Below are 13,250 nucleotides of genomic sequence, written 5' to 3'. Positions count from 1 at the left end.
CTTCTTTTGCTATATGTGATCTTGAATTAGTAAAAAAATAGTAAACCACAAGTTAATCTCGAATATGTTTGAGAACGTATGAAAATTTTGACTGACAATTGGAATGTATAAACTATAATAGCTTCTAGAATAGCTATAGTTAAATTGCTTTATTCTATTATAGATCAATAGGTTTTATTTTACCAACAAACTAATTATGGGTTTTAAGGTTTTTTTCTAATTGAAGGGAATGGTGTAATCTCAAGAGAGAGGGGGGGGGGGGGGGGGAAGGAATTCCAAAATTTTTGTAGATAATTTGAATGATTCACCCAACAATATCCCAAGCAAAGTAAAATGCATATATGCAAAGCAATCACAGCAATTAATAAATAAACATACACTTGCTGGAATTTAAAGAAGATAAGAGAGAGGGAGAAAGTGACACCGATATTTAACGAGGTTTGGCTATACCTATCTATGTTCTTGCCTTGGGCAACCTCCCAAAGATTTCACTAACCCTACTCATTTAACTGAGTGGAGGAGAAACCATTACACACTCCTTAAGTAGGACGGAAGCCTCTTTCTAAGTGATACCTCATGCTTAATACGGTTCACAATTCGAATTGTTTACCACTCCTTATAGGGTAGAGTCCCCCTTTTCAAGTGATGTACCCTCACTTGATCACGATTCACAATCCTGAACCACGAAGGGCTTGTTTGAAAAAGATTTTCGTATAATAAGGTACTTCTCAAAAGTTAAGATGCACAAGTTGAAAACTATTATGCACTCTCAATGATTTATAAAGTGAAGCTCAATAGAGTATGTGATTTTCCTTTGAAGATGTTTTTTCAAGTAGAATTGAGAGTATGAAAAAAAAAAAAAAAAGTTTTTCCTTACGATTAACTTTCGTAAAATCAAAACACGAGAAGTTTTTTCAAGAAAAAATATATTAATGAATATATTGCTCAAAGTTCTCTTGATTTACTCAAAGATTTTTTCCAGAAACAAATTTCGATGATGAAGTATATAGGAGAGTTTGATCTTTGAGATTTACACCAAATAGAATAAAAAGGCTTTCAAGTTAGATATATGATATGAATATGAGCTCAAACCTTTTTCAAGAACCCTTTAAAAAGATTTCTCCAAGAAGGTATTTTCAATAAGAAAGATGGAGAAATAGCAATTTGATATTTGAAATCTCAAGAACAAGAGGCTTTTCAAGTAAGATATATAACTTGAATAAATACTCAAAGCCTACTTGAATAACCCCAAGATTTTCCAAAAAAAGATTTTTCAAATAAAAGAATATGGGAAAATGAATTTGATCTTTGAAATAAAGTATAAAACAAGAGAAATAATCAAAGAATAAAAAATAGACTTTCAATATAATTCTTTAACATTTCAAAAGAGGTTTGACTAAGTATTTATAGGCATTTTGGAAATATGGTCGTTAGTTGACCGTTGGGCATTAAAATAATAATATAATTTGAATTTTTCTGATCACTTGGAGCTCAAATTGGCTCAACCCGAGAGGTCTCGTTGACAGGCTCCAAGGTTTGGTCAATCGACCAAAGGGCGATTTCCTTTTTCGCGAGCTTCGGTTTGCCGAGCTCAAGGCCGTTAGGCTATCATCCGTTGACTGGCCCAAGTATATTTATGGAGGCCTAGTCGACTGGGCTCTTATAAAATTGCCCGTGTGGTCATTCCAATCGACTGGGCTTGAATAGCTGGTCAACTAGGCCATTAAAAAATATAAGTTTTGGCCCTTTATTTGATTTCAAAATCATTTTAAACCTTTGATGAGAATGTTTAACTTTGAGTATAAAAGGTTTTTATGAATTTTGAGGTTTGTTGACTCCATGAGTCCAATCTTATTTTGATAGTAACAAATTACTTGGTATTTGACCTGTGCAATTGAGTTTGTGAACAGGACCATGATTTAGAATGCACAAATGGTAAACTTGTATGGAAGACACAACGAACCTAAAGTACATATCACTTGACACAATCTATGGAACTAGAGGAATGAAAGGATGATGAAGCAAGCTTCAAGTTTAAGATCTTAAATGTAATGAGCATTTAGAATTGAATGTATTTACATGTCATATGATATAACTCGAAGCTCAAACTAGACAGACCTTAGGACTCATGCATTTCATGAAAAATACATTTACATTAGTTCTAAGTTGAAAGAAATTTTTCGAGGCAAATTTTAGAGGCCTCGTCGACGAACCCAATGGTCTCGTCGATGAACATATGAAGGTCACTCGGTGATGAACAGTGTTGTCTCGTCGACCAAAAAATACTGAAAGCCCAAAGAGTTCAGACAGTGCTCTCGTCTACGAACTCATGGCCTCGTCGACAAACGAGTGTTATACACTCATCGATGAACTTACCCTTTCGTCAACGAAAGTTAGGGTGTTGATTCACATTTCAATGCGGACACGGACAAAAAAATCTTGTTTTTAAATGATCCAATAGCTAGGATTTAATCTTGGGCCAAGAACACTTATAAAAATAATTTCTAAATCCCAAATGTAAAGACCCAAAAATTACACTATTTTTTTTATATAAATTACTTTGATACCCCTGTTATACCTGCTATATCATCTCAGGCCTCAGTTGGGCATTGAGGTATCTCTGTACACAAATTGACACATCTATGCAGCGGAAAACATGACGTCATACACCCACATATACAAAACCAGAATTCAGTGTTTCCAAACCATATATACATATTTACACATTATCCCAGTATCATTTACTCAAAAACATAATCTTCTGAATTCACTTACCCTATACGCAGGGCAAAATAAAAGATCTCTCTATCTGCGAGCCTAATCTACTCATCTAGCTGGTTCACTAGAAAAATGTTAAATTGCTGGGATGAGATGACGCTCAATAAGTGGAAATATGCTATTACTAGTGTGTGGTGACCGAGTTGCATAAATACTATAATGACAATATCTGAAACTGTATAAGCTGGAAAATCAATATAAATTATAACTTACATTTATCATAGTTTAAAACATAACTATATCATCTGAGTTTTCTACTTTTCATACTTCTAATATCATACTATGTTTGTTGAAAATTCTGTAAATCTATATACATATACATAATTGATATTTTTCCCTAGAAAACTGTATTTCATGATTTAACCCCTCATGATAGGGTTATGCAGCTCGTAGGTGGGACTTAATCCTAGTTGGCCTACCAAGTAAGTCAACTGTACTCTACCAATCCTCAGTCCAGCCAAACCGCGTCGTCTCCTAAGCATGGAACTGGAAAACTACATCGTTAAACCGAGCCCCCTCAACCCAGAGTACTGGGGAGACTGTAAACTCTCCAGGAAACGGTTGACAGAATCCACATACTATCTGAGATATGTGGTTGCACTCTGATATGAAAATAGCAACGGTACCGTGCTCTGCTGGTCGAATGTATCTACAGTAATTCATCAGGGATCTGATACTATATATTATTACTATAATTAGCCTACTGTTTTCATCATGTTTCCAAAATAACCATAAGACTATAAATATGATCTGTAAATGCTGTAATATCTAAATAAAATAACTGTATGTCTGACTGTAATATCTAACTAAATAATCTGTAAAGTCTGAGTGTTATGATTTTGGAAAACATGACATTCTGTAATTACTGTAAAATACTGGTCTATAAAATATCTGTAATACTTGTCTGATAAACATCCGTTTGGTAAATATCTATCTATATATATACTGTAAATCCTGAGATACTGAAAAACTATGTTGATTCTATATCATGCAAATATCTACTCAGGCCACACAAATAACACAACACATATTTGGAAAACTGAACAATAAACTGATATATATATATATATATACACACATACATAGTTTCTGATAAACTTGCTTAAATTCTTAGCATAACATATTTCCCTTACCTAACTAGCTGGGAGACTCGCCTCTAACTTAATCCTTATGCACACGACGTACTATCCCCAAAATCCTGAAATAACATCCATATACATATTTCCAGTAAATCAACTATATTACCCTGAACCTACATACTCGTAAATTTTTTGGATTGTAATTTACCTGGACTCCTGAAAATATTCATTCGGGTCCTCAACCCATGTCTTTAGGGTCCCAAAACATCCTATTTCTGAAAATATAATACTCAAATTTTACTTCACAAAACTCTATTATATTCGCATATAATACTAAATCTGACCTCAAATGAATTGGGTAATACTGAAAATGCTCAAATAATCCAATCACCCTAGTTTTAAATGAATCCCAAACTTCTCAAATCGACATTCCACTCCAACTATATTGTAGAGAATCTCCCCTGGATCACCGTGTAGCTTTTGATCATTGAACCGGGGAGAGACGGAGCCGAAAACTTAGAGAGAAGTGAAAGAATCCCATTTTTAGAGAGAGAAAATGTGAGAGAGAAACATTTCCTTTGCTGAAACCCGTTTCTTGTGTGTTTATAGGTGTCTTGACATGTGGCCTTGTCGATGAGCCACGTCACTCCATCAATGAGTCCAAGAAGGGGTTTCGTCAACGAACCCTAACTCCTCATCGATGCAATTCAGGTCCTGAAACCGTCCTCTCACTATCTTCTCATCAACGAGACACGCGTCCACATCGACGATCCTAACAACCTGTTCGTCGACGAGACCCTACTGACCTTCTTAGAATTTTCCTTTACCTCCTCCTTTCATTCATCATTTAATTACCATAAATTCTCTGGGTATTTACATTCTCCCCTCCTTATAAAATTTCGTCCTCAAAATTTTCTATCTGTACCGAACAACATCCATTAAAGAAAATAGACTACTTATTTTATTAATTAGCCTCACTTGTGGCGGAGGAATACCGTGGTTACATTCAAGGTCCTGGGAGATTACAAATATACTCATGAAAGAAAATTCTCCCAAAACCAAAACATTATCTATCCTATAATCTAAAATACAACCATATAAATACCACGTTACACTAAACAAATTTTGTCTTGATCTAAACAACACTGACTACTACTATAATTCATTAAATAAATGTGGGTACTTTTGTCTAATTTCTTCCTTAAGCTCCCATGAAGCTTCTTCTATATCATGGTTTCTCCATAAAACTTTCACCAGTTGTATTTTCTTGGTGCGCAACTCCTGTGTCCTTCAGTCTAAGATCTGTACTGGTGCTTCCTCATAGACTAGGGAATCTCTAAGCTCTATTTTTGCATAAATGATTATGTGAGACGAGTCTAGGACATATTTTCTTAGCATGGCAACATGGAATACGTCGTGTATTCTAGACAAAGCTAGGGGCAGGGCTAGCCTGTAGGCTACTGATCCCACTCTATCAAGTATCTCAAAAGGGCCAATATACCTAGGGCTCAACTTGCCATTCTCCCCAAATCTCATGACTCCCTTCAGTAGTACTATTTTCAAAAACACATGGTCACTCACTTTAAATTCCAGTTCCCGGTGGCAAGTATCCGCATAACTTTTCTGTCGACTTTGTGCTGCACTGATTCTACCTCTAATAAGTCAGACTTTATCGTACGCCTACTGCACTATTTCTGGCCCCAAGTGTAACGACCTGCTAAATTAACTTGGTTTTTTTTATCTCTCTCTCTCTATAATAATAATTATTATGAAATTCCATTGTTCTGATATTTTCATATATAAAACTAACCATCCACCTAAGCAGCAAGAAGCTAAGATCACATAACCACCGCCATATATAGGTATGTACAATACCAGAGAGCTACAATGTTTCCAGACTACACATATATGACTATTTCTCAAAATACCCTTAACTGGTCTAGGGTATATAGAAATACTCCCAAAAATACTCACTCTACTGACAGGGCAGTATTGAAGCCCCACTACTTGCAAGCCTAATCTACTCGCCTGGTTGGACCACCTGAAAAATATTAATTTAATGGGATGAGACAACGTTCAGTAAGACGAAATATGCTATTACTAGTGTGTGGAAAATGAGTTACAATACTGTGAAAATCTGTTTCTATATAATCATGTATAACTGAATCTGTAAATACAGTACAAATAATATAAACCACCACCTTTTCTTTGTTGCTTAAAATATCTGTATTTTAGGTTTCTATACTTAATACTTTTAATATATGTACGTATATTCCCTGTTTCTATGAAACTACACATACATAATAATAACTGAAAACTTCCTTGAATGGATAACTGTATGTCATGATTTAACCCCTCATGACAGGGTTGTGCAGCCCGTAGGCAAGATCTAACTTGGCTGGCCTACCAGGATAAACCACTATACTCCATCAGTCTAATTAGCCCTACTCAACCCATATCTGATGGGGAGCCTGTCCACACGTGGGCTTGATCGACTTACCTACCTCGTATTATCTAAATAGGTGGTTGCACTCTAGCAACGATACCGTACTCTGTAAACTGTATCTACAATGGTCCATCAGGGTCTGATACTATATAATACATCTCTACATACAACTATCTGTTTTACCATGATTCTATTATAACTGTATTAACCATGACGCTGTAGTAAACTGTATCTATATCAACTGTGTTTCTGAAATTAACTATAAATCTATATGTCATGGTACTGTAAAATTGTATAATCATTATATTCTAAAAATTCTGTAAAACATATTCACTGTCTATGTATTCTATATAACATGACTCTAAAAAATACTGTAAACATGTTTCTGTACTATATCTATATTCCCAAATTACACAGTAATTTAAAACATATCAAACATACTCGATAATTTATATAAGTTTCTGCTGTGAATAATAATATGGTAATAACGTATAATTTATACTGAAAACATACTAGAATTGCCTAGCATAGCATATTTTCCTTGCCTGATTCTAGCTAAAAACGCCCTACTGTATCGGGTTCTACACCCACAAGGCTTCCCATTCAACACCCTGAAAATCATATATCCCAGAACAAAATATTACTATTTCTACATCTACTACATTTACTACAACTGCTAGAAAGCCATATTTTTACAAAAAAACCTTATCCTAAATCTGAAATGAAATCCAACTTCGTCCCACTGACGATCCGCTCCGGCAGACTCAGGGAGAGCTTCCCCAAGAGCGTCGTGGTGGCCTCAGATCGTTGATCTGGCGGTCGAAGGGGCTGAAATCAAGGAGAGATAGAGGAAAAGCCATAAGGAGGAGAGAGAGAGAGTGAATTCGGTGGATTTCTTGCGAGAAAAGCTATTTTAACACTATTAATATTACGAGCTTCATCGACGAGCCATGTAATCTCATCAACGAGCCACGTAATCTCATCAACGAGCCACGTAATCTCATCGACGAGCCACGTAAACTCATCGACAAGCCACATAAACTCATCGACAAGCCACATAATCTTGTCGACGAGGCCTAGAAGGAGGTTTGTCGACGAACACCATTCCCTCATCGACAAATTTCATAATTTAGAAAAAAACCTCTCAGTATTTCCATGTCGATGAATCATGCCCTCATCGATGAGACCTTATGTTATCCTCGTCGACGATGATTCGTCGACGAGTCCTGTTTAAATTTTCAAGTTATTACTCCAAAAGTGCAATGTCGTCGATGAACGCTTCTGCTGGCTCCTTCTGTTCCTGTTTCCATTTCCCTCCCTCTTTATTATTTAAATACCAATATTCTTCGGGTCATTACATATTTCCCTCCTTATAAAATTTCGTCCTCAAAATTTACTGTTCGTATAAGACATCATCCTTTAAAGGCACAATGGTCTACTTATTTTATTACATGCCCTCACTTATGGCGAAGGAATACCGTGGTTACATGGATAGTTCTGGGAGATTACAACTATAAAATAAAATTCTCTCAAACCAAAATACTACCAATCCTATAATTTATATTACAATTCCTTTGTGCCAAACAAAATAAAATTACTATTACCTTAATTATACATCACTGCTATAACCCACTAAACAAGTGGGGATATTTTCGTCTGATCTCATTTTCAAGCTCCCACGAGGCTTCTTCTACCGCGTGATTCATCCAAAAAACTTTCACTAATGGTATCCTTTTACTGCACAATACCTATTTTTTTCTATCTAAAATCCACATTGGAGCTTCTTCATATGCCAGATCATCACCGAGTTCCAATTCTGCATAGCTAATGATATGGGAAGGATTTGGGACGTATTTCCTTAATATAGAAACATGGAACACGTTGTGAATCCTAAATAGAGATGGCGGTAAAGCTAGTTGATAGAAAACTTACCCATCCTTCTCGAGTATCTCAAATGGGCCAATGAACCTAGGGCTTAACTTACCCTTCTTCCTAAACCTCATGATTCCCTTCAACGGTGCTATTTTCAAAAATACATGATCACCCACTTCAAATTCTAGTTCCTGGCGGTGAGTATCTGCATAGCTTTTCTGCCGACTCTGTGCTGCACTGATTCGATCTTAAATGAGTTAGACTTTATTGTACATCTTCTAGACTATCTCTAGCCCCAAAACTCGCCTCTCACCTAGTTCACTCAAGTATAGAGGGGAACAACACTTCCTACCATAAAGTGCTTCATAAGGAGCCATGCCAATGCTAGCCTGGTAGTTGTTGTTATAGGCAAATTCCACCAATGGCATATACTGAGTCTAGCTACCCCCAAAGTCCAATACACACGCTCACAACATATCCTCGAGTACCTAAATCGTTCTCTCTGTTTGACCGTCAGTCTGAGGATGGAAAGCGGTGCTGAATGCTAGCTGAGTCCTTAGTGCCTCTTGCAAGATCCTCCAGAACCGCGATGTAAAATGTGGATCACGGTCCAAGACTATGGATATCGACACTCCATGGGGTCGAACAATCTTCTGTATGTAAATATCTGCTAACCTGTTCATAGGGTAGCTAACCTTAATGGGCAGAAAATGAGCTGTCTTTGTCAACCTATCAACAATTATGATGGGGATCAACATGCCTTATGTATCCTTTTTACTGATATGATGACACACGGACAACCTCCCGATCTCCACTCCTTTGCTGACATGGTGACACGTGGACGACCTCCAGATGTCCACTATTGTTTATATCTATTTTGCAGGAACACATGGGATTAATTGAAGATCATCTACTTCTTTGATGGAAGACTTTTTTATGTGAAGACTTTGCTATTGTGTTAATTTATATTTTTTGTGGATATGTTATTTCAAGATTATTAGGTGCTTGAAGACCATGCTTGAAGACCCAAGTGAAGTATTGAAGCAAAGTCCAACTCAAAACCCATGTGGCCCCCACATGGCTCCAATGGGTCCCACACGATTTTAGCCTTCCTTTTGGAATGTGTTTAAATTTCAAATTTGAATTGTAATAATGTAAGACAACCAAGCTTGACTTGTGTGCTTATGAGTTGGAGTTCCTTATTTTTTAGTAAGTATTAATTGTGTTAGGTTAATAGTTGTTGAAAGTTGTTGAGAGTTGTTGTTGAAAGTTATTGAGAGTTGTTGTTGAAAATTGTTGAGAGTTGTTGAGTGTTTAAAGCTATGTCTCCTAGGCTATGCCTATAAATAGCTTTCTTATTGTAAGAACAAAAAAGAGAAGTGGAAGTTGAATATTGAAGAAGCATCTCTTTGCTTGAGCTTGTAAAGCTTGTTCCTCTCCTTGTGAGTGAGTAGTGTGAGGCTACGGCGTTCTCTCCGGAGATCAAGTGGTGAGAGACCACTAAACTATCCAACGACTCCATCAACCCCTCCTCCATCTAATATTCTCACGGCCCCCATCAACACCACACGGCCAGCGTCTTCATACACCCACACGACGATCATCATCTACACTTCATTGCTGTGTTCATCTTGTGGTTCAAAGCTTGTACAAAGGACCAACGGTGTGACCTAACTATGTGTGGAACAACGTCAAGTCATCCAAACCAATATCTTGGTAACTTCAATACTTGTGTTTGAATCTTTTTTTTATATTTTGTGAACCCTTGTTAGTAGATTAAAATCACATCTTTGAATAGCCCATTTGATCCATAGATTGCAATATTGGTACTTGCTAGTTAAAATCAATTGTATGAATATTAGTTTGCTAACATAGAACTTTTATTCTTGAATCTTTAAAATAACAACTTTTCAGTATATAACTTGATTCCTTTGTGAAAGAACCAATCGGGACTTAATTGCTGGACAAGTCATACACCTTTTCAAAATTCTTGAACATGTGAAATAAAACATGATTTATTGTGTTTATGTTCGGATAATTAAATTCTTAAATTAAAGTGTTTAAGTGTATGTGCTTGTGTGAGGGTTGAATCGTAGGACATAGGTCGACCTTTCCCGTCCTACATCATCTTGGTATCAGAGCCTAGTTCGAATTAGGCAAACCCTCTAAGTCCCAACATCTTCATTTTCCATCTGCCATATTGATGTGCGATTTTCACTATCAAAAACTTACCATCTTCAAAAACCTTAAACACAAGAGTTGTGGAAAATTTTCTTAGCTTTCTTTTGACACTAAGATCGCCTTATTTGGAGTTTTTTAGCAAAAGTTATGCCCAAAATACCAAAAGGTGTTTGTAGTTGAAAATCCTTTAGCAGCTCTCGGGTTTCCAGAAAAACGGGTGACGGTTTTGCCAAGTACAGCCCATCTATACTCTGAATTTTGGGTATTTGGACCTCAATTATGTTATGTTTACACTTGACCTTTCCTTGTGTAACCAAACACCATTCTAAAGGGCTGCCCTAGTGCTCTCCGAATCCTTTCCCAACCCCTAGGATGTCTACTCAAGTCGGGAATCCTCACCGAGGTCGTAGGATTCATGTTGAGAGAGAGCCACTTATGACTCCTAGAGAAAGACCTTCCCTCCCTCCACAAAGGCGAGTGAGTCGCCAAGATTACATTGCTAGGATACCCCCACGTCGTGAGCCCTATGCCCAACATTGGGATGATGAGGACTATAACATTGATGACCTTCATATTAGAAGACCTTACCGTAGGGACCGTCGTGATCCTTACATTGATGAAATGAGGATAGAAGCCCCCACCTTTGATGGACAAAAGGATCCTAAAGTCTTTCAAGATTGGTTGACTGGAATGGATGCCTATTTTGAGTGGTGTAAGATGCATGACTCACACCGAGTGAGGTTTGCAAAAATGAGATTAACTGGGCAAGCCAAACTCCATTGGATAAACATTGAGAGGCAAGAAGCGAGGTTAAACCATAAACCCATTGAGCATTGGGATCTAATGAAGGACAAGTTAAGGGAGAAGTATGCACCCCTTAGTTATAGAGAGCACCTTATAGATCAGCTTTACGACTTGCGTCAAGGTAGCATGACTGTTATAGAATATATGAATCAATTCGATAAGCTGACTGTAAGATGTGGTGTCTATGAGACTGATAGTCAACAGACCTCCCGATTTTGCCTAGGATTAAAGCTTGAACTGAGGAGAAAACTGTTCCCATATCACATTAAGTCCCTTGAACATGCCTATAGTTTAGCTTATGAATTTGAGCAAATGACTAAAGGGCACATGGGAAAACGGTTTGATACCTCTTCCAATGAACCATACTCTCACCAGATTCAGAGTTATGAAAAGTCTCAACCAGCGCAATCAGGTCAAGTTGCTTCCCGAGGGAGCAATCTCACGGACCAAAAACCTATGGACAAAAGGAAAGCACCTATGACTGGATCCTCTCACCAGAGTTCTGGCAGTGCAGTGTGCTTTAGGTACCATAAACAAGGACACTTTCCCAAACAATGTCCCACTAGGAACTTGGCACTTGATAAGGAAGATGGTGAGAAAAAGAAGAAGGAAAAGAAAGAAACTAGTGGAGAAACCTTGAATATCATAAGTGAAGAGTCGTTTGAGCAGGAAAGTCAAGATACACAACAAGTGTTGGTGGTTGTTACTAAGGAGACTGAAATGGCCCTTTCTGAGAAAGAAACACTCGTAGAAGTATCATCCCTACCTTCTGAATTTAAGGATGTCATCTTTGAGTCACCTAGTGAGTCATCTCCCACGAGAGACAATCAACATATCACTGACCTTGTTCCTTATTCATCTCTGCCTCATTTACCACATCATAGAGTGAACCCGATAGAACATGAGGAGCTGAAACAAGTGAATAAATTGAATGAACATGACTTTGTTCATAAGAGTTTAGGTCCACTTGCCTGCCCTACTTTCCCTAATCCCAAGGAAGATAACACTTTGAGCACATGCATCAATGATAGAGCACCCAACAAAATTCTCATCGAGCATAGGTTTCTCAAAACCATTGTTTCAAATAAAGATGTACAACTCATAGGTTACTTCTTGACAGCCTTAAGGACCATGTTAGGCACCAAACTTAAATGTTCTAGTGCTTACTATCCCCAAACTAATTGTCAAGTTGAACTCGTAAATAGGAGCCTTAGGGACCTATTGAGATGTAAGGTAGTTGAAAACATTACATCTTGGGATTTATGCCTTCATTTTGCATTCAGCAGTTTAGTGGATAGGACCACAATACTCAGCCCATTTCAGGTTATTACAAGATATAGCCCTAGGAAGCCTATAGACCTCATTCCATTGCCACCAGAATCTAGAGTTAGCGAGTCAGCTGATACTTTTGCAAAACACATACATGACTTACACTCTGAGATCAGAATAAAAATTAATTTGAATCATGAACATTATAAATCTACTGCTGACCTACATTGCATGTTGAAAGAATTTTCAAAAGGTGATATGGTTATGGTCCAGATTCATCCTGAGCAGATTCTTGTAGGAAAGGTGAGGAAGTTACATGCTAACAAGATGGATCATTTCAAAATTTTCAAGAAAACTAGTTCTGATGCTTACATGCTTAATATTCCTATTGATTTTAGCATAGACAATGTTTTTAATGTTGAAAATCTAACCCTTTTTCTTGTAGCATCTTATTTTATGGAACCTTCAAATTCTAACCCTGCAGGTGACCCCACTCCATTTCCCACTCCTTTTGACCCTGAAAACCCAAAATTGCCTTTGCCTCTACCCTTACCCATGCCCAAGTACCTTGATGTAATCTTGGATGACAAGCTAAAGTTCACACGAGCAGGATCATATCAAAAGTTCTTTGTCAAGTGGAGAGACAAACCACTTATTGAGAGAAGCTGGATACTTAAAGAAGACCTTTTTCATCACACTTCAGAATTGTATTCCCAATACATCACCTCTAAATCTTCGGAGAAGAATTCTTTTGGGCCCGGGAGAGATGATGGGGATCAACATGCCTTATGTATCCCTTTTACTGATATGATGACACACGG

This window comes from Malania oleifera, chromosome 4 (genome assembly GCF_029873635.1).
Source record: "Malania oleifera isolate guangnan ecotype guangnan chromosome 4, ASM2987363v1, whole genome shotgun sequence".
NCBI lineage: Eukaryota > Viridiplantae > Streptophyta > Magnoliopsida > Santalales > Ximeniaceae > Malania > Malania oleifera.
Note: the sequence above shows the minus strand (reverse complement) of the source record.